Genomic DNA, 23,561 nt, shown 5'->3' with positions numbered 1-23,561 from the left:
CTCTACCTTTTTGCCAAATTCTGTGTAATTCCGTTTAGCAGTTCGGGTTGTAACCGTGTCTGAAGGTCCATAATAAAAATTGCATGGGGAAAACACGTTTGGGACCCCCCTTTTTTTCTCGGCCCCTGCTTCACGAATCACGCCGAAACTTTCAGGGAAGGAGCGGAGAGGAGTGGGCCATCTTCTTTGAGATTTTCGCAAAAATTTGTTACCCGGCGAAAAAGGAATTCCAAATAGAATGTTGCTGATTACCTATGGTAACTAGGCCCTAACTTTAACTACCTACTGGCAATCTCCAGCAGTTTATATATATATATATATCTATGGTCACGTTTACAAAATGTACTGTGCTGATGTCATTACTTCCTGCATAGTATTTAAACCAATGTGTATCCTTGCACTATGTCATGTGATCAAGGTCCAAGGTGGGACCAAAACGCGTCGTGACGCTTAAGCACTAAAATAAAGAAGAAGCACGATATTTGTGGTCCGTGTCCGTATCTTTTTGACTACTTGGATTGTGGTTTGGTGTTCTACGATACGGAAACAGCGTGATATATATATATATATATATATATAATATTCTGAGTAAAGCAGAAAGAGTAGCCATAAAGTCATTAGAAGAGGACCCCTCTATTGTCATTCGTCAATCTGACAAAGGGGTGAATGTGGTTATAATGAATGTTGTTGACTACATAAATGAGGGTATGAGACAATTGAATGCAAAAGAATGTTATGAAGTCTCTTCCTTACAGAAGATTGAACAAAGTAATAACACTTATTTTGAAATGTTGACAAACTGGCGTACAAGCGGCATCATCGAATGGGATGAATACTCTTTTTTGCTTAACAGACACCCTAAAATAGCAGTTTTATATTTACTGCCTAAGCTACATAAAGACCCATAAACCCCGCCTGGCAGGCCAATAGTATCTTCGATTGGTTCTCTTCTAGAGAACACGTCAAGATACATTGACTTCTTTCTGAGACCATTCGTTGAAAATGTTCCATCTTACTTAAAAGACAGCAGAGATTTTATCAATAAAATCACTGACTTTGAATGGCAGGATGGCTATTTACTCATCTCGTTAGACGTATGCAGTTTGTATACGTCTATCAGACATGAAGATGGCATTAGAGCATGTTGGAAATTTTTGTGCACCAGATCTATCTCCTATCTGAATCATTCTGAGATGATCATCCGAATGATCAGATTTTGTCTGGAACATAACTTCTTCGTCTTTAATGATGTCTATTACAGACAACGACAAGGGACGGCGATGGGAACTTGCTTTGCTCCCAGCTTTGCTAATCTCTTCATGGCGAGCTGGGTGCAGCAAGTAGAGAAAACTCATCCGATGTACCGCAGCCATGTGAAACTGTGGCTGCGCTACATCGATGATCTGTTCATCATTTGGGATGGGACACAGGGTGATGCAGAAAATTTTGTGGCAGACCTAAACAGGAATGATCAGAACATCAGGTTGGAAGGTCACATGAATACCCAGAATATGGTATTTCTGGATTTACATGTGAAAGTGCTCAATAAGAAACTCAAAACCAGTTTATACCGCAAAGAAACTGCGGGTAACACCCTATTACACGCTGACAGTGGACACCCGAAAACCTTGATTAAAAGCATTCCTTTTGGTGAATTCCTCCGGGCTCGGAGGAATTGTAGCACTGAAGAAGACTTTATGACTGAAAGTGTGTGCATGAGAAAGCGCTTTGTTGAAAGGGGATACCAATCTTCTATCATAGATGCTGCCCTCAAAAAAGCCAGTGAATTCAGCCACCAATCCCTGTTAACAACCAATAACAACCCTAAAACTGCAAACACCAAAGAGGTAGTGAGGTTTATTTCTACCTTTCATTCCAAATCATGGCAAGTATTTAATACTTTTAAACGCCACTGGAATGTTCTGAGAACGGAACCCACCCTGAGTGATGTTCTTAGTGAGAATCCAATGATGACCTACAGAAAAGCACATTCCCTGAAGGACAAGTTGAGTAAAAACGAGGTGAGCATGAATATAACTAAACCAAGTGACATCAAAGGCTTCTATACCTGCATGAAATGCAAATCCTGCAGGTATAGCCATAACATCAAAAAAGTCTTCTTTCCTGTTGAAGCAGTTGAAAAACCTATAAATAAACATCTAACATGCCTATCTGAATACTGCGTGTACGTCTTGACGTGCCCGTGTTCAAGGAAATACGTAGGGAGCACGATGTTCCCTGCTAAGAAACGTGTCCTTGAACACATGAGATCTATTGACAAAAAAGATCAAACCTCACCCATCGCACGTCATTTCGAGGAACAACACAAAAGCAGTAGAAATTTGCTAAAGTTCTTCGTAATTGACAAGCTCCCTGCCATGAAAAGAGGTGGTGATAAAATCCGCAAATTAAGACAAATGGAGAACAGGTACATCATTGAGCTCGATACCCTTATGCCCAGAGGTTTAAACTCGGAAGAAGAAATGAAATGGCATCTAGGTGATTAATTTTAGCTGCAGTCTGGATGTGTTAATGAATGTATCTGTTTCAGTTATGGAGCTCGTGATGTAACTAGAACTGTAACTGGTTTTGGGCCCATGGTCTAGACAGTGCCTTCTGCTGTTTTTAAATGCATTTTGAATTTTAATTTTTGGTTTCACCACTTTAAATCACCCAGTTCATAACTCATAGCTAACTCATTAGTTTTCTGGTTATGCTTGATATAGATTTTGATCGGCACCTTTCTTTTGTGTTTCACGTATAGGTACTGATTATGTTATGATGCATATGAAGAAACATCCGTCTAAGACTACACATACTTGGATTGATTCGAGTGACTGCTCTGTATATTATATCTCACTTGGGATTTCACATATAGTATGCTACATACTGGGCGTCGTTTTATGCAAACTAAACTCACTTGAGTTGGACTTAAAAAACTCTGGTTAAAAATTCTGGTTGAAATTTTTAGTTAAAAACTTTCTGGCTAACTCTATGACTAGTTACGACAGTATGTAAAACTCACTGGGGGTTGGTTACATATGAGGTTATCTCTCAAATTTACTTTTGGGCAATTCATTTGAAGTCTTATTATGAAAGAGAGTAAAGAAATCGGATGTTTTTCACATTTAGTTAAAATGCTAACGGGACTGTAGAACGCGAAATCAGCGTTTCCTGTAATTATTTCTTTTGCATGTCAGAACACAACATAAGTGACAAGAATTGGCTCATTCTCGCAAAATGTTGTTTTGATTTATAACAAGGTGCCAATAGAACGTATTACTTGGGCTATGTAACTAATTTATGTGTACTCCACTCTAAGATGGCCACCATGATCAAGCTATGAGTTCTTTGTTTATGTTGCACTTTTTACGTGAAACTTTATTTAATGTTTGTCTATTGGTTTTGGAATTACCCGTGACCAAGGCGAGTTTCCTCGCCGAAACGCGTTGGGTTTGGTTCCATTGCTTATCACGATGCTGCACTTTGAATAAATATGGATTTTGGAAAAGCGCACTTTGTTGAAAACTTTTGATTCTTGGATTATCGAGGGGAGTGCATCTAACGTAGCGTCACGCGACTTGCGCACAGAAAGCTGATTGGCTCTCGGGTGTCTGTAAACATTCCAAACAGTCCGGAGCGGCCGCCATCTTGTGTCTCGGTAGGATCGAGACACAAGAGGTGGCAAAAACAAAGGGGGAAATGACCATAAGGGGGCAGGGGTAGACCCCCCTGACGCCCTAGGTTTGATGTGGGGGTCATAAAAGGGCCCCGCGGGGCATAAAATTATTATTTTTTTTTTGATTTTCGCGGGGGGAGCGCCCGGTACGCGCACCGGGGAGCGGACTGGGGAGCGTACCATGGGGGAAAAAAGGAAGACAGTTTTTAAAAAATGTAGCATTTTCATATAAATTGAGGTAGTTCTGAAAAGAAATGTTTTTTTTTTCTTTTTGTTGTTTTATATATATATATTTTTTGGAACATTTTTTGGGGGGGATTTTCAGAACAATTTTATATTTTTTTTGTAGTTTTTCTGGAGCAAAAAAATAGAAAAAAATTAAGCTTGCTTGCTGCAGTGATGGTTGTCTGCAGCTCGATTAAGTAAAGTGATGCTCTGCTCACCATATGATATTGTTTTGTTGCAATATATGCAAACAAATTTAAATTTTGAAAACTTGGTTTGGACATTAGGGACCATCTCCCTAGCCACTGCACCCGATGGAGTGGGTTGGTTGGAGGTGCTTGATGTAGAAGGATGGGAGGGTTCTTGGTCAGTTGCCTGACTTCTGCTCTTGAATAATTGTTTGGGTGCTTCCTCTGCATATGCCTTATCATCTTGTGGTTCCCAAACGAATATTTCTTCTTTGGGTGCCCTCTTGATAGTTCTTGGTCACAGATGAGGCAAGTCACCTTTGCTGCATTTACTTTTTTGGCACTGCTTGGCATTTTGAAAAACTCCCAAATAAAATGTTCTTTGGGATTGTATGGGGGATTGTCCTCAGGCAGATATTGCCTCTCCTCCTGCTCCTCTTCGTCCTCCTCTTCTTCATGACCACCAATGTGGTCTTGTGGTGGTCCTTGTGGTGGTATTGGAGGTGGTGGTGGTGCAGATGCACCTGTAGCTGCTACCAGTGAAGCCATTTCTCACAGAATGTAGGTCTTCTTCACTCAAACAACAAAGTGAAAATGAGAAAAAAAGGTGGGGTCTTTCATCATTTGGAAAACAAAACTGTTGTGAACCAATCAAAAGTGTTATTTTCAGGTCACGCGAACCGACGCGCTTACGCTACGCGCCCCGGACGCGCATCGAATGCTTCCGGGTGTGTTTACGCCATGCGTATCACGCAGATGCGTTTACGCGATACGTCACAATCATGTTCTCGTTCGCAACATTGGGGCGCTAATGGGACGCTTCCCGGTTCGCGCACCGGGGTGCTTCAAACGAGTACGCTCTCCGGGGCGCTCTCCGGGCGCTCACCGGGGCGCGCATCGGGAGCGCTCCAAGGAAAAAAAAAAGAAAAAAAAGGGGGAAAATTGTAGGGACTGGTAGCCCGATGTGCCTTTGCTATACTCAAGTGGTTTTTACGAAAATTAACTTTGAAAAAAATATATATTGTGCTACATTGGGCTATATATATGTTAGAGCCCAAATGTAGCCCAAATGTAGCCCAATGTAGCCCAATGTAGCCCAAAGATGGCCACCAGAGACAAAAGAAAATGTAGCCCCAATATGAGCCATATGTAGCCCAACTATAGCCCAATGATAGAATGTACCAGAGTTTCTAAAGAACAACTAGAGCGTTAACAGTCTTACTTATAAAGTGAGACTTATAGTTAGGAATTAGCATTTAAAAAACCTATGAAATTCACTGAAAAAACCATAGGCTTCACACCAGTTATAGTTAGGAATTAGCATTTAATAAACCTATTAAATTCACTGAAAAAACCATAAGTTTCACACCAGTTATAGTTAGCTGGAAATTTTACTGACATAAAACCATTGAAATTCCACGTTATAGTTAGTTGGACTCACTATAACTTGTGCGCCTGCAATGCACTGCTGATGACGTCACATATTACATCACTCATGACATGGTCAGTGACATCACTCATGACATCACTGATGACTCCATCCTTGTGACAGAGTGACATCACTGATGACTCCATCCTCGTGACAGAGTGACAGACCTCCTTTCAGTGTAATGTAACCCTTGAAACACATATTCAAAAATAGAAACTAACATTTACAAAAAAGTGGGGATACCTATACCAGTTAAAAGAACCAATTCAGTAATTCCACCATGTATATACACATCCACTCATTCACCAACAGTTCTATATAGTCATTCATACATATACTCACTTATCATATGTAGTGAGACACTTACATCCGTTAACACACGGACAGTCTTCCAAAAGTTACTCACACACATACTCACACATGCAAATAAACTATTGAACATCCATTTATTTGCATATACAGCTATACACACACTAGCACATTACTTCTAAAGAAACTTACACATACTTACTCTCTTAAACAATCACTTATAGAAACACATACTTATTTAAACAGGAACTCTTTCAATCTCTCACTCTCACATATACTCACTTATATACATCAATACTCACATATACTAGATTAAAACATATGTAGTTACTCATAAAGACACTAGTGAGACAGTCATTCACTCACTAACACACACATATACACACTCTTCCACCCATACAGTCCTGCACATATGCTGTCTTCAAAACACATACAAACAGTGAGTTAGTCATTGATGCATCTATGTGCTAAGTAACACCCCCACCAAACCATACAGACACTCACACTGATACTAAAAAAAACATCTAATAACACATATACACGCACATGTAGCTACTCACCAACCGATGCAGCCACTTATACACAAAGTGAAACACTGATACAAACATTTAAATATTTAAACAATAGTCGCTAATATGTGTATTCACTAAGATACAGTTAATAAGCCAGTTAACCAATAATTTTTTGTTAAAAAAAACATCCATTAAAACACTTATTTAAACATTTATTCTTCCATCGACCTTTACATATACACATATAAAACATATTTATTTTTCAGAAAGACACACATTCATTGGATGGTGTCATCAGTGATGTCATGAGTGATGTCACCGACCATGTCATGAGTGATGTAATATGTGACGTCATCAGCAGTGCATTGCAGGCGCGCAAGTTATAGTGAGTCCAACTAACTATAACGTGGAATTTCAATGGTTTTATGTCAGTAAAATTTCCAGCTAACTATAACTGGTGTGAAACCTATGGTTTTTTCAGTGAATTTAATAGGTTTTTTAAATGCTAATTCCTAACTATAACTGGTGTGAAACCTATGTTTTTTTCAGTGAATATATATATATATATATATGCGGTACGTAGTCGTCCAAACACAGCCCTCTCAGCCGAGCAGAAGGATGATGCGAGACTCAGTTGTTTGGTGTGAATTATTTTATTTTATTGCCCAACACCAGTCAGCCATGACGCGTTTCGGCTACCAAAAGCCTTGATCACATGACACCGTCATGAGGGCCGGCCACCCATTTTTAAAGTGCAAGAGTGCCTGTTGCATAATATATATAGTAGAAATACTACATGAGTCATTGCATAAATGCATATAGCATAATACGTAAGTGGTGGTACATGCTTATTTTAATGTTTTTATAACTGTATAATACATTAATAACACCTCATTACGCTAAAATCAGAATAAATATATTGCACAATTGAGGATAAAAACGATGTTAGTAATAAAGAGTAAACACGATAAAACATAAATAGTAAAAATGTTTTAAAATGTATAAATATTACTAATCTGTACTAATATCTTAATGAATACCTAATAGTCACAGTATATAATAATGCTTAATAAAACCCACTGTATACTATAATTAGCAGCAGGGGCATTAGTGCAAAACATGCAATGTGGATAGTACATTTCATGGATATAAGCCGTGAAGGTGATCATGCCCATGTGGGCTACTCCTACTTCTTGTGCAAAATATACAATCTTGATGTGCAAATTTGCTGAATGTGCAAAATACGCAACAGTAAAATCAATGAGCTACCTATAAAGAAAAAAATGTGTGTATAAATATAAGTGAAATAGATAAAATATCTCATGTTTCAAAAAGTTATATACATAGTGTGGAGGACCAGGGTAGTTCTATGAGTATTTTGGATACAGCTTCAGATCCATAGGCTGAGTACATATATAATGACAGGTTACACGATTTACAGGTAAGTGTGACAATCCTCACTAGTATTAAGCCTGTTAGGCATCTTAGTATCTAGCATAATGATGTACCTGGTTTCTAGTTTACCTAGTAGGGATTCTCTGTCACCACCTCTCCTCTGAGGGGCCACACAGTCTATTACAAAATAAACTAGTCCAGTTGGATTTTTCCCATGTACTTTTTCAAAGTGCCTAGCTACGGGGTATGTAGGGTCTGCATTGCTAATTGCTCTTAAATGCTGCAGTATTATTTTATGCACTTGTGGTCTTGTGCTCCCTACCTACCTTAGGCCGCAAGGACATTCTAAAACGTACAGTGTGTATTCTGACCTGCAATTTAATTTCTCTCTGATTTTCATGGGTTTGGGGGAAAGCGGTGTCTTGTACTCAGTTCTGCTAACACCATTCTTACAGGCTTTGCAGGAAGAACACCTCAAAAAGCCCCTACTTCCACCTAGCCACAAGCCCGTGACTATTCCAGGGCTGCTTGAGACCAAACTATCCTGCATTGACCTGGCTTTCCTGTATGTTATACTAGGCGATTTAGTAACCATCTTACCCACTATCGGGTCACTGGTAATTAATGACTAGTTCTCTTTGACTATCTTGCGAATTGATTTGTGTTGATTACTAAGCCAATGATTAAACATGTTTCATTGGTGGTTGTAACTTTAGAGATTTTAACACAATCATCCACAGGGCTCAGGAGCTGCTTTCTTACCTGCCTGTTGGCTCTACTAATGGCCTCATCAATAGTAGCCCTGTTGTAACCTCTGGCTAGGAATCTGATCTTGCTCTCATTTTGGGCGTGAAAACACCCTATTTCATCACTGCAGATTCTCCTGATGCGGAGCATTTCCCCGTAGGGAATGCTCTTTATCAGATGGGCTGGTTGGTGGCTGGTGGCCTGCAACACCGTGTTGCCAGCCATCGGCTTTCTATAAAGCCTGGTCTGTAGTTTGTTATTTTCAACAACCATTTCAACATCCAGAAACTACACCGACTGAGCACTGATAGTACTTGTAAACTGAAGGTTGAGGTCAATAATATTCAGTTGTTCAATACACATGGTCACTTCACTTGTAGAGCCATCCCATATAAAAAAGAGGTCATCAATATACCTGAGCCAGCATTTGACCTGTGTGTTCATGACGGCGGTGTGGTTGGGCATGAGGACCTGCTCCTCCCAGTAGCCCATGTGTAGACAGGCATAACTGGGAGAAAAGCATGCCCCCATGCATAAGCAACTGGTTTGAGAATAAAAACACATTGTTATCTAAACACATGGAGATCATAGCAATAATCATCTTGGAATGTTCACTGTATTTCACTGGTCTTTTGTTTAGAAAATGTTGAGTAGCCCTAATACCATCCCTATGATATGATGAATGCTTGTGTATAGGGCGGTTACATCCAATGATACTAGGAGAAAACCTGGTTCCCACTTAAAGTCAGAAAGTTTTTTCAATAGGGCTCCTGTGTCAAGGATAAAAGACGGCAGTTTTTTTCATGCTCCTGCAAGAAGAAGTCAATGTACCTGCTAACATTTTCCGAAACGCTGTTGCGTGCCGAAAAAATCGGCCGACCGGGCGGCTGTTGGCAGTTCTTATGAATTTTGGGGATGAAGTATATCACTGGAGTCACAGGAAAATCATTTTTCAAATATTTAAATTCCTCTATTGTCAACAAACCTTTGCTTCTCCAGGCCATTAGTTTGGAGTAGATCTAATTTCTAGCTTGTTGTACCTCCAGGATGTTGGTTCTCCTATGGCAGTCCGTATCATTTAACTGCTTTAATGCCTCATCCAAGTTCATTTTGCGTGGCCATAATATGACGTGGCCGCCTTTGTCTGATTGTCTGATCACCAGTTGTTTATTGTTCCTCAATTTTTTCACCAGGTTATGATACTGCATGTCTCTGTAAATATCCCCTGGACTCTTTATGAGCACAGAAGCACAAGCGTTAAACACAAGACAGTTTAAAATACACAAAAGTGGCACAATATGGATGAGCCCTAGGGGCCACCTAAACCATATACTAAGAAAGTGGTATAAGAGATACCAATCGGAAAGGAAATAGGCCTAGGGCCTTGGGAATCGCTGGAGCTATTCAAGACTAGCAGTGACTAAGTCGGGAAAGGCCCGCGGGACTCGGGTGCAGTGTTTAAAGTGCACGCACTCACCAATGTAAAGTCTATGGTGCGTAAAAAGTACAAAGTTAGTTAGTTCGGAACCTTCTGAGTGACCTAGAAAGCTGAAACTTGAGACACAGGCCCTAGAGATGTGTACCAGTGTAGGAACACCGGCGGAGCTGAGTTACCACACCCACAGGACGCGGGTGCACAGGGTCGAAGTAGTGTCGGGTTTCGTCACGCTGGTCGTTGGGGCTTTGAGCTGAAGATGCTGCAGGTGGCTCGAGGTGAAGAGTTCCGGTGGATCCAAGGGTGGATCTGAAGATGTGAAGACCTGAAAGCAGAGGGGACAGTGTTCAAAGTCACTAGCTAGTGACTACCGTGGGACCAGATTGGAACCAGGCGATGTTGGGTGCAAACAGGCGTTGAGGTGTACCTTCTCTCTGCAGCCACGTAGACACCGGGGGTTGAGGACGTCCAGGAGTCGGTCACGAGCTGTCCCATGTAGGCTTCTCGCTGTTGGCGGTGTCGGCAACTTGATCGGAGTAAACAGGCCTTGGCTAATGCAAGCCACGCAGGAGTCAAAAAAGGCCTAAAACTCGGACCAGCAAGGTCAGAGCGGGTGCTCCTTTTCACAGGAGCTAGGGCAAGTCTGGAGCAGCCAGACCCGTGGTGTAGTTCGTAGTTGTAGTCGCCAAGATGGCCACTGACCACGTGGCTAGTGGCCGGGATGGCGCGTCGAGTGGCACAATGCAAAAGGGCCCCACGCAGATCGTGGAGATGCTGGAGGGCTCTTCTTCGGTGCAAGGGCTGCTCGGTGGTGGGGGTTCTGAGTCCCCAAAGCACAATGTCGAGGATGCCTCGGTTGCTGCGCAGTCAGCTTTTTGAGTGTCTTCCAAGAGGTTCGGTCCCACGTCACTCGTGCCTCCACGGGTCCCTCGTTTGCAGGGACTGTGGATCGGGCTGTGAGAGGTCTGGGAGTCTGGGTCTTGTCAGGCTCTGGGCTCGGGCTCCGGCGGGAGGCGGCGGCAAAGCAGATGTCGAGTTGCTGGTTGGTGCCTGTGTTCACAAGGTGGCCACTCCAAGGCCACAAGGGAGATTCTCTTCAGTCTTCTGTGCAGCAGAATGTCGAAGTCCAGTCTTCTTCTTCGTGTAAAGTTGATTCAGGATGATCTGCTGTGCAATGGCACTGCTCCCACTCTTATTTCCAATCTGAGGGGTGGATCACCTACTAGGTCCCTCCTCTGGGAGAAACCAGGAAGGGGGCGGTTACACCCACTTTTCTTTGTCCAGCTCCTCGCCAGGCCTGGGTCTGGAAAGTCCCAGGACCGGTTTGGACTGGCCTATGCACGGGGACACCTTGTGTGCCCCGGGCATGTCTCAATCTATTCAGCCCTGTCCTACCCAATACACAAAACCCTGTCTGGGGTGGTGCTTGCACCTCCCAAGGCAGGAACCCCTTTGTCCAAGCCTCCCTCACTGGAAGGACTCCCAGCATCAGGAGGTCAGACTCGTGTCTGTGGTGGCAGCATCCATTTTGTGATGCTGAGGCTCTGGTTAACTTTAACCGGGGTTAAGGCTACACACATGTCGTGTCCCTCTGGAAGGGTGGAATGCTATCCCCGTCGACAGAACTGTCGAGGGGATAGTATTCCAATTCGTATGACACCTTACTCGACATGTTTTGATAAAGCCAAACCAAAGATAGCAAATAACCGCGAGGATTATAATGCACTTAAGAGTATATGGTATGGCAATATCCCGGAACAGCTTAGGGAGTGGTTCCCGACAGCTGCAGACAGGCTCAGCTCATGCTAGAGCACTATCTCACATATTTCCAAGCACTCTGCCGCCAGGATTGAAGAGGCCTTCCATAGGAGTGGCTGATAGGAACATATGTGTCCAGTTTAGGGTTAGATATAGGGATACTATATCTAAGTAAGAGGTGATTACATCAACTTACCCCAGCTGAGTGATCAGCCAGTTGTGTCAAATATGGAGGCCAGGCCAGGGGTGGCACAATACATGCTGCAGCCCCTGGTAGGCCTTAGATGCACCTATGCCCTGGGTACCTAGGGTACACTGTTACAGGGGCCAATAAGGTGAACCAGTTCCAATTGTGTATGCACCTAAGGTACATGGAGTCCATTTTAAGGAGAGAGCAATTAGCCTGAGGCCCTGAATAGCAGGATCCCAGGCCAACTATGTCAAAAACCAGCTAAACACCAGGCAAAAAGTTTGGGGGTAACCATAGTCAGATATCCACCTTCCTACATGGTTATATCAAATCATATCCTTATAAAGGCATAAGAATCATCTCCATATTAAGTCATAGCCAATGCAGTCCAAATACGGCAAGGCTACTCCTATCGACTCCTCGAAAGCACAGCGCTCTCTTAAACAAACCAAGTCTCCAGCAGCCTGGGAATTCCCCCTGCTTGGGTTTTGATTTGTCCTAGAACTCCTAGAGTCCTGAAAGAACTGCGAGTTCTTAGTGACGTCTTATGTCCAACCTTACGTCAAACTCGGCACCTTCCAGGTATAAATATACCAACATCTGCCTTAAGCAACACACGGTGGTTTGGAGCAGATCGACTATCTTCTTGCCCGACGCCCTGCTGATGCGAGTGCCGAAGGAAGCCGACCCTCCCTGCTGACGCGCTGAGAGACGCTGTCTTTTCTCTTGCCGAGAAATCCAGCTCCAGTGTTTCCCTGTCTCCCTTGCGGGTTGCTGGGAGATCGAGTACTGAGAGAGAGGTACAAGACCTGGGGCGCTAGAGGGCGCACAGCGGTATGGCTGCCTTCTGAGACAAATCCGCCGGCCAGGTTTCATAATCGGAGATATACAGCGTAAAACCAGCACGCCAACAGTGAAAAGTGAGGATGACCGGTGTCGGAAGGAGAGGTGACCAAGTTGTGCGGAAAATGAAGGAGAGAAGCTGCGGGAGGCACGTATAATCCAGCTCGACAGTCCAGAGAATCGGAGGCATAGAGCGGTGCGAAATGGCGGGCGCCGGAGATCAGTGAGAGGCGTAGCGCTGATACAGGGGCATAACTACTGGAATGATCGGCATAGTAGGACAGCGTCTTAGCGGGCGTCTACTGACCTAAGAGGCGGATTACCACGAGACCCACGTAGGGAGCAAAACAGTAAGGCAAACGTGGACTTAAGTGTAGCAGCAGCGTACCAGGCTCGCAAGATTGTGGTGCCCATATAGCAGCGGCATGCAAGTGACTTTGCTGTGCTGTAGTCCGTGCGGAGGGATAAGGGTGTTGTGGGGCGAAACGCAGCAGCGGGGGCAAAGAAGTGCTGAACGTAGCCTGAGAGCAGTGGAGCAAACCGGGTGCTCGAACACTGGATGCGCTACAGAACGGCGGGTGAATACGGGGAGGTGACCCTGGAGGCATGAACGCGCTGAATACAGCCACATGGCACCTGTGCTTCTGAGGGACTGCAGCGCATCGGGGGATGCAACAAGTGCACCCGCTAAGCCCACCGCAGTCAGTGGGGACAACTAAGGCTTTTGGCGCATAGCGCCTATAACGAGGAGGCTGTGTCCCACCTAAGATGGCGGCGCCCAGGGTGCAAAATGGGCAAGATGATGCGCGAAACGGCACCCGGTCATCACCGGTGGAATGAGCTGGCGTTCTGACCTGCGGGCAATAAGGAACCATTGCACATGACTACAGGGGCACAAAAAAGCTCTTCTATATACGATCCCACAACGGAGCTGAACACACAAAGAATAGGGTGAAGCGAAGGGACAGCGGATAGGGACCACCCACAAGGCGACTGGCACCAGCAGCAAGGACAACATCGCGGTGAAACGCAGTTAAACTTGCGCACCCAGTGGATACGCCTAGCTTGGACAGTGCCCATGAGTCGCACGTACACGGACAGCGGCTACACGGCAGAGTTGTGCACTCAGCGAATAGGGCGATAATAGCAACGCATGTTGGCCGGCGCCAATGGCTCGAAGACTGAGATCTCAGAAGCTAACGCACAAACGGACCCAATACAGTGCTATCATGGGGAAGCCGGAGAAACTACAGACCAAATTGTCCTTTGACAACAGGAAAATTGCAAAGGGAGCGAATGCGCAATCTGAAGCGGAACCTGACACTGACAACGATGCGTCAAACTTCATGGAGAAAGTTCTAAGAGCTATACACAAAAGTTTGCAAGATGTGCACGGCAAACTGGACACTATCACGCAAAGATTCGACAACATGGCGGCAAAGCTCGACAAACATGGAGAGCACCTTGAGGAAGCGGAGACCCGACTGTCTGCGGTGGAGGACGAGTCACACAACACAACACAGAAATGCTCCGAGATGGACAGATTACTGGAGGTGATCTGAAACAAGTCAGAGGATTTGGAAGCGAGGTCCTGCCGCAATAACGTCCGAATAGCAGGACTTCCAGAGTCAACAAATGTTGGTAAGATGGAGAGTTAAGCGGAGGATATGGTTGAAAAACATATTTGGAGCGGAACACCTGTCCACTGTATTTATTGTTGAAAGAGCGCACAGGACCCTAGCACCAAGACCAAAACCGGGAGCCACCCCACGCCCAATAGTGGCACGGCTGCTGAATTACAGAGATAGAGATGTAATATTGCGCCTTGCAAGGGAAAATAAAGCAATCAATACCAGGGTAATAAACTGGAATTTTATCCAGACTTTACCATGCATGTACAACAGTGGCGTCCCGTCCATTATGGGCGTTGGGGCGTTGACCCCCCTCAGCCCTCTTTGAAGTGCATCAGTTCAAAGACGCAGAACTCAACTGTCTGCATGACGCCAGACCGCCCTGAAGGGGGTGGGCGGTCTGCAGTCATTTGTCAGACGTCACCAGGCGAGGGGGCGTCCAGCACCACAAGTACGCATGAGTGGGGACGGAGGGCGAATTTTCGCACCGTGTCCACTCATGCGCACTTGTGTTTTTGATTGGATGCGCATGCCCATTAGGAGCCCTTCGGCTTCCTAATGGGCATGCTGCGGGCGAGAAGGCCTGTGCCCCCCGGCGCCAGGAGTGGCCGAGATGGGCTGTGAGCCTGTGACGTGACGTGAGGGGAGCAGAGCAGAGCCCAGAGGTGGCGCGGACCGGAACCGGCAGCAAGGTAAGGTAAGAGTGTGTGTGTGTTTTTCTTTTATTTTAAAGTGTTTTGTGCGAGCGTGCATGTATGCATGAATGTTTGGTGGAGAGTGTTGTCATGAATGGATGTGTTTGTGTGTATGCGTGTTGTATGTGAAATTGAATACATTTCTTTGAGTGTTGTCTGTTGTGTATGTGTGTGTGATTATGCGTCGCCGTCCCACTGCCCAGGCCTTGATTCCTTTTTGTGCGGCACTGAGTGCATTCAGTGTTGAAAATAATTCACCTTACTGCTTTTGATTTCCTCCACCGTCTTCAGATTCTCCAGCACCATGTGACGGTGAGATTCATGCTAATCCTGCCTGTCCTGTTTGTAGCATCGCGCTGTGTTACACTGTTGTCTAGCCCTGGGCGAAGAACTACGCTCCGTTTGGAGTTCTGGACTTTTTTGGTTCCGTCCAGAGGTGTCAGGGAACAACACCCAAAGACCCCGGAGTTCCACCTGCCTTGGTGCGTAAATGAACAGAAACACGGGCTTCTCGATGGTGGCGTCAAAGACCAAAGGTTTATTACTGCAGGGACACAGAAGTCATAGATACTACACACGGTCAGTACCCAGGAGCCTGTTCGATTTGTACAAAGTGGGTTGCTCCTTATATACTAAAAATTGTGCTCTAGGCAAATATTTCACATGTCGGTACATTCCCAAACCTTTGTGTCTCTAAACAATAAATATTTGGCGTTACACAGGAATTGTCGATAATATCTGATACCAAACATCACGAAGAGGGGTTCCCACTAGTTCATCACAATCCCCTGTCAATATTGCATTCAGGACCCGGACCGCCTCATCGTAAAGTTCGTTACCTCCCCCTAATAAAGGCCCAGAAGGAAAGGAGCAGAGCCAGGTGCAGAAGATAGAAAAGCGGGATAAGAGATGTTTGTAGGTTGTAAATGGGCAAGGCTACCGGCTTCGGCCGCCTAATCATGATCAGGTACAATGGACAGGAAAACCAGTTCAGGTGGGCTGGCCTCGGGCAGAGGAGGCAGCCTTTGTCGAGTCATGCAACTTCAGCGTGATCTGGTTTAAGGTGCACGTGTCCTGTAAGAGGTGAATCTCCGGCTAAGGCTACGTGTCCTTAATCAAAGTGGAGTAAATGAAATGATCAGAGGCTATTGCATATGTGAGGGCAAGGAACCACAATATGGCGGCCACGATCTAAGATGGATGCCGTGGGTATATCAGAAATATGTCAATGGAAGGAGTGCTCTTGCTCGTAGCGTAGCGAAAACACTAGGATATACTAAATGGATCATTTGCGGTTCACTGATACCAATACTATGTATTTCCGACTAACTTGAAAACACGGGTTCAAGTCGTCACGGAGTCGTCACGGAACCTCAGACCCTCCTTTTGCCCTTACATAGGCAATTACTCAATCTATGTCTGAATCCAGTTCTATGTTCATCAGGTCAGTGACATGCTGTTGTATCATCATCCTTTCTCGTGTCTTTTCTCCAAACGCAGGTGGTTTTCTGAGACAAGTCGTAGCACAAAGACTACACAGAGCAGGACCACACTGGATAATCAGACAACATGAGAATAGGAATACTAAGATGACACCAATGACCATTAGAACCTTCCATCCCCACGCTGAGATCAGAGTCCAAAACCACTCCATGAAGGACCAGTTTCCCTTGTCTACATGAATGGAGTCCGAAATCTTGTGCAACTTAGAGATCGCCTCGTAAACTGTTGGAGCATTATTAGGAATAAAGACACAGCAGCTCGATTGGATCATTCTGCATACCCCACCTCGATCTGCAAGTATAACATCTAGAACCATACGGTTCTGCAATGTCATGAGTCTATCCGCCTGAAGCTCAGCTGTCAGATTGCTAAGGGCACCAGCAGTTTCAGTAATAGTAGATTCAACTACCCGTGTTAGCTGACGTATGTTTCTACTATTGGCCATAGGCCCCCAGAACGGAAGGAAGCCTTTGAAGAAGTCTCCAGCTTCCTGACCAGCGGTATCTTCCTCACTAAAAACACCTCTAGCTACTCTTGTTCTGTAATAATCCGGTGAAGCAGTGTATGTTGGAGGCAACAATCGAGCAATATAGCATGAACCTGAGAAGTCAGCAGGCAACCATGTATAAGCTCTGTCTTGACAGATGAAGTAGGTACCCCTAGCAGTAAGGAAGGCAGGGGAAGAGTTAGCCGGAAACACATAAGTCTCTACGCACTCACTTCTCCCTAGCTGAGCTCTCGGATTTCTCCCGTTACCTTGCAAACAGACCTGACCTCGGTGAGGTACGACCCAGATTGGAGTTGAGCTTTTGCGCTTGCTTTCTCCTAAACTAAGGCGATACTCTGAAGTATTCCAACTTAAATATACTCGTAATTCGTCTCTAGGGTATGATGGAGTATTATTGACGTCCTTGATCATGTCAATAATTCCCTGGACTAAAGCTTTGTTGGCAGAGTTATATTTAGTGGAACGTGGTGGACGTGGAGGATAGGTCTCAAGGGCATAAGCAAAGATGGTTTGGAAGGCCTGAAATGATCCATTATAGCTGTAAGGCAAAACCAAATATGGAATACCTTTATCCATAGTGTGAGGTATCAAGCCACACACCCAGCAGTCTGTAGTGTTAACTACCAGTTGGTGTTGGTGCAAGAGCTGTACAAAAGTGTTGTTGATGAATTCTGAGCGTCGAGCTTGCTCATGTTCTGGAAACGAGTGAAAAGAGTGTATAGAAGAAACAGTAGAAATGGCTGGATCAAGGGGAGGCACTGTAGAAACTGGCACAAAAATCAAATTTATGCTAAAGACAATTCCACCCACCAATGTTGCTAAAACAATCAAAAATGTAACGGCACATTGCATCAAGAAACATTTGCTGTGAAGAATTCTATTAAGTTTGTTTCTGCGAACGTAAATCACATTCTTTTGTTGCAGCGCAGGAAGTTCCATCTTCTACAATCCGCTCGCGACCACTGATGATGTGTACGTAGATGAAAATGCCTCTGTCAGCCCTGGGAGTTCCCAAAACTAACAGAAAGATCGACCTTGTGTCAGACCCCTGCAAATTCAAACTAGGCACACAGCCACGACCCTACGGCTACCCAGACGGCAAGGCAATTTTAAAAAACAATAAACAATAGCAAACTTCCTGGCTGAAAAGCAAAAAGTTCAATGTATATGTGTATCCAAAGCACAATATGCAGTTGCCTGCTTTATTAGTTCGTTTTATAGCTTCTAAGATTGTATCTTTTCTTTGCTGGTACTGTTGGATCGGAAAATAGTGTATCACTAGCAGCTGTTGCAGAGTTTACGCTCGCAGATGGCAAAGTTTCTTTTGATGCTGGAGACAAATGTTCAATGTTCAAAACAGTCTTTTCAGGAGGAGAGTCAAGTTTCAAAGTGTCAGAAATCAAATTGGCATCGCTGAAAGGGACAAATTTTGGAGTTAATTCAGATTCGGAGGCACCAATTCCCTTCTTCACCCAGTCGTCGTAGGGCAGCGGCAGTGGAACACGCTTTACGTGGGAAGCGTGGATCCAGTGCTTGCGACCAGCAACACGTACAGCTGTCCTCGTCGCCAGCAGGATTTGGAAGGGGCCGATGTAGCGAGGCTGAAGATTCTTTGTCCTCGCGAAGTTCCGGACCACCACGTGGTCGCCGGGTTTCAGCTGATGCCCTGGATTCTCCGGAGGTTTTGGCAAAGCATCAAAGACCTGTTGATGAATAAGACTTAATTTAGCAGTCAAGTCGTAAAGGTAGTCTATCAACATAGGATATTCAATGGAGCAGAATTGTTTAGGCCTTGGCACACCCCAGACATTTGCCGGGCGGCCAAATACAATCTCATATGGAGAAAGCCCTATTCTAGAATGCACTGTTGCTCTCGTTGATAACAAGGCCAAAGGAAGTGCGTCTGGCCAAGCCAAACCTGTGGATGCTTGTATTTTGGCTATTTTAAGCTTGAGGGTGCCATTATAACCCTCCACTAGACCAGCTGACTGGGGATGGTTCGCACTATGAAATTTTTGTTTCAATCCTAGACCAGCACACACACTCTGCATAACTTTCCCTATAAACTCACTTCCGTTATCTGACCATACAATCCGTGGCATTCCAAATCTAGGGAAATATTCCTTGAGAAGAATTTTGGCAGTGGATAGAGCAGTATTGTCCTTTAGTGGGTATGCTTCTATCCACCTGGAAAAAGCACAAACCACCACTAAGACGTATTTTAAATTGTTGCAGCGTTCCATGTGAATGAAGTCTAACTGAATCACTTCAAATGGACAGGAAGGAGGAGCGAAATGACCAGCTGGAGTTGGAGTTCCCTTGCCAGGATTATGCATCAAGCACACCATACAGTTTTTCACTACTCTCTCTGCACACTTACTGATTCCCTCATTCTTCCAAACCGGAGCTAACATCTTACATATCCCTTTAGAACTTATATGCGCCACTCCATGCGCCATCGTTACTACTGCAAGCACATACGCATCAGGTAACATCCAACGCTGCTGTTCTGTCAAATCGATCCAACATCCATTCGAGTCCAACTTGCCCGTACTTTCTCTCCATACACGTTTCTCTTCCTCAGTCGCTTCTTTCTGAATCTCTTTCACACTTTCCATTGTGTCCTCACACATTCCAGACTCAGCAATCCATCTTGCAGACGTAGCAACATACATTCTACTCATCATGTCTCTAGCTGTCTGTTTAGCTGTTTCATCAGCAAAGGCATTTCCCCGACCAACATCATCCGTGATTGCTTTATGAGCACTGCACTTCACAATCGCAACTTCAGTCGGCAAGGTTAAAGATTCTAACAAGTCGTTAACTAGCTGACCATGTTGAATCTTAGTTCCATGGGACGTAATGAAACCCCTTTCTCTCCACAACCGGCCAAAACTATGGGCCACGCCAAATGCGTACTGACTATCTGTGAACACATTCACTCTCCTTCCCTCAGCTAAAACACACGCTCTCGTAAGAGCTATTAATTCTGCAGCTTGGGCAGAATTCTGACTCACTCTTGCAGTCTCCACAATCGTCTTCAAAGTCGTCACCGCGTAAGCAGCAGTCACATCACCATTCTCCAATTTAAAACATGACCCGTCCACATACAGCGTACCATCCGGGTCGGATAGGGGAGTATCTTTAAGGTCAATTCGTCCTTTTGTCTCTTCTTCCGTTTTAAAATAACAGTCATGTGGCTCGGAATCACTCGACTCTAGATCAGTCGGCAACAGTGTTGCTGGATTCAATACATTGCATCTTTTGATCTGAATATGACTTGCTAATAATGTCAGCTCGTAACCAGATAATCTCGCACTAGTAAGGTGTTGTGTCTTCGTTCGGTTCATGAGTGTATCCACTGCATGAGGAACCATGACCACTAGCATATTGTTCATCACCAAACCAGCAGATTGTCGAATGGAAGCCGCAGCTGCCGCTGTAGCCCTCAAACAACTAGGCAATGCTCTAGCTACCGGATCTAATGTTGATGAGAAATACGCACAAGGGCGTTGTTTATCACCAAACTTCTGTGTCAGGACACTCAACGCGCAACCTTCTCTTTCGTGAACGTAGAGCGTGAATGGCTTACTGTAATCAGGTGTGCCCAATACAGGAGCTGAACACAATGCTTTTCGTAATTCAGTAAAACTCTCTTGACATTCATCAGACCATGGCACCGGACTCGGAACATTTTTCCCAGTCAAAGCTACCAATGGCTTCGCTAAAAGTGAAAAATTTGGGATCCATTGCCTACAGTAAGAGGTAATACCTAGAAAGGCACGTACTTCCTTCTGTGTGCGTGGAACACTCATTTGCGTAATTGCTTTTATTCTTTCTGGGGTCAACTTCCTTCCCTCCTTTGACAAGAGATGACCTAAGTAGGTTACTTCTTGGCAGCAGTATTGCATTTTGGAAGATGACACCTTATGATTCAAATTAGACAAATGATGCAATAGTGAAATTGTAGCTGCCTTGCAAGTTTCCTTGTCATCGGCAGCCACTAAAAGATCGTCTACGTACTGTACTAGGGCAGAACCTGGAGGAAGGACAAAAGAATCCAACTGACTTTTTAAAGCTTGACTGTAAATGGATGGACTTTCACAATAGCCTTGTGGAGCGCGTTTAAATCTGAAGCTTCGACCTCCTAGACAGAAGCCAAAAATATCTCTGCTTTCCTCGGCTATCGGAATGCTGAAAAAGGCATTCTTCAAGTCGATGACTGAGAACCAATTGGCTGTAGCGGGAATCAATGTTAACAAGGCAGTAATGTCTGGCACTACAGGAAACTGCGGAATTACAATCTTATTAACTTCTCTAAGGTCTATGACAAACCTATAGACTGGAGGCTTTGTAGGATCAGTTCGTTTCAAGATCGGTAATACAGGACTATTACAAACATTTCCTCGCGTTTCTTCAACCACACCTTTCTTAATCAAATCTTGCACAATTAATAAAAGTGCACGCTCACCTTCACTCGATATTTTATACTGGGGAATTCTTGGAAATTTCACATTTGCTTTCAAAGTTACTACATATGGTGGAATTTCCAAAAGGCCTACATCATTGGGACCAGTCGCCCAAAGAGAATCTGGGAGTGAACGTAGCTCCGGCGGGAGTGCGTCCATTGACAAGTACATCGGAGAGGTGAGTCTTTTACCCAAAGTAAGCTGTACTCCTTCCGGAGAACAGTACAATGTCGCATATAGTCGCTTTAACAAATCTAAACCAAGCAGATTTTCATTACAACCTGTCGTCAAAATCAAGGGTGCTTTCAATTGACACGGTCCAACAGAAATAGACAAAGGACCAGATATCGGGTTGTACACAGGGGCGCCTGAAAAACCTACGGAAACATTTGTTGAGCCAGACAAAGGTGCGCCAGGGAGTTTCGCATGAATTATAGAACTTTTCGCGGCACCAGTATCCAACAGAAACGGTTCGACTACACCTGATGTTGCTACTGCGACATAAGGCCCACTCTGATCCACTGGAACTGATACTACTCCCTCTCTCTGTCCATGGCTGTCCTAGTACCCATTTTGTTGAAAACCCTCTTCAACTTCACAATAATCCTCAACAAGATATTGCTGAGATCTATTCTGTTGAGCTGACTGTACATTTCGTTGATCAAAGTGATTAGAAGGACGATCATTCGTTTGCGGAGGCATAGCACCTCGTCCTCGTCCTCTAGAATTTTGTGCATAACCACCACGACCTCTCTGAGCTGCTGCCGCATTATTTTGCGCTAAAATCTGACAATCATTTTTATAGTGACCCTCTTTCTTACAATACGCGCACTGATTCCACTGGTATTGAGGCCTTGATGTATTATAATCTGTCTTTTGATATGAGTTCTGCTGCATATTAGTCTGATTCGTGCGAGGCGGATATGCCTGCTGTAAAAGAACTTTAGTTTTTAAATCTTTCGTTTTCTTCTCTGATTTCTCCTTTTCCTCTTTATCCCTATTTTCGTAGTACTGCGCAGTCGCAAGTATTTGCGCTGTCGTAGATACAGCCCACGCACTTTCTGAATCCTTTAATTTATTGCATAATTCAGGTAACAAATTATGCACAAATTTATCGACAAACAATCTCTGTCCTCCTTCAGTGCTCATATCCTGACCACTATGGTCTACAAAAGTCTCTTCGAACCTCGTGAAGAAGTCGGAGACACTTTCGTCTTTCTTCTGCTTGCATGCGGATAATTTATCCCAATTAACACGCAATGCAGGCATCAAAGTCTTCATTAAATCTATTATTCTACCTGGCAGATTAGCAATCAAAGGTTCGGGTTTCGCACCACCTATTTGTTGAGCATCTGCTGCAGTGATAGCTGCCCAATCACCACCTAAAGCAGCCTGATGATCCTCTCTACGAATTTTAGCCCACACTGGTTGTGGAACTACGTTACCAAACAACATATCAATGTCGGCTAAGTTCATTATACAAGCCTCAACTGTCTGTGTCAATTCCTTGTAATATCCAGCTGGATTCTTACGTGGATCTGGTAAGGCCTGTTTCACTGCTAGTACTTCAGCTCGCTTCCATGGAATATGTATCCATACTCTTTGGAACTGTGCTGGAGTGGCCACAATACCAGCAACCGCATCAGCTTGCACAGCTTCGCGCCAAATTGGAGGAACCTCCCTCATAGGATATTGGCGACTTAGCTTCATTTTACCTTTCTCTAAATCTCTCGGTGAACGAAGAGATGGATCATTCCTAAAACTCAAAATAAGTTCCATCGCTTCTTTTATATTATCACCCACTATCATTCCTGCAGCAAACTCTTTTTGAATTTTAATTAAATCTTCCAAGTCTGATTCAACATCATCTTCCTCTATTTCCTCACGTAACAACGAGCACATCTCATCAAAAACGTATCGTTGCGTTGGTTCTTTCCACTGCATAAATGTATCTAATACATCTCTCGTACTATATCTTCTACCCTTCGAAATCCATCTGAGAGCCGTGGAGTCTAAAACTCCCCGTTCTTCAGTACTTGGAAGCT

Source organism: Lissotriton vulgaris, chromosome 3_1 (assembly GCF_964263255.1).
Source record: "Lissotriton vulgaris chromosome 3_1, aLisVul1.2, whole genome shotgun sequence".
NCBI classification, from domain to species: domain Eukaryota; kingdom Metazoa; phylum Chordata; class Amphibia; order Caudata; family Salamandridae; genus Lissotriton; species Lissotriton vulgaris.
This window is presented reverse-complemented; position numbering follows the sequence as displayed.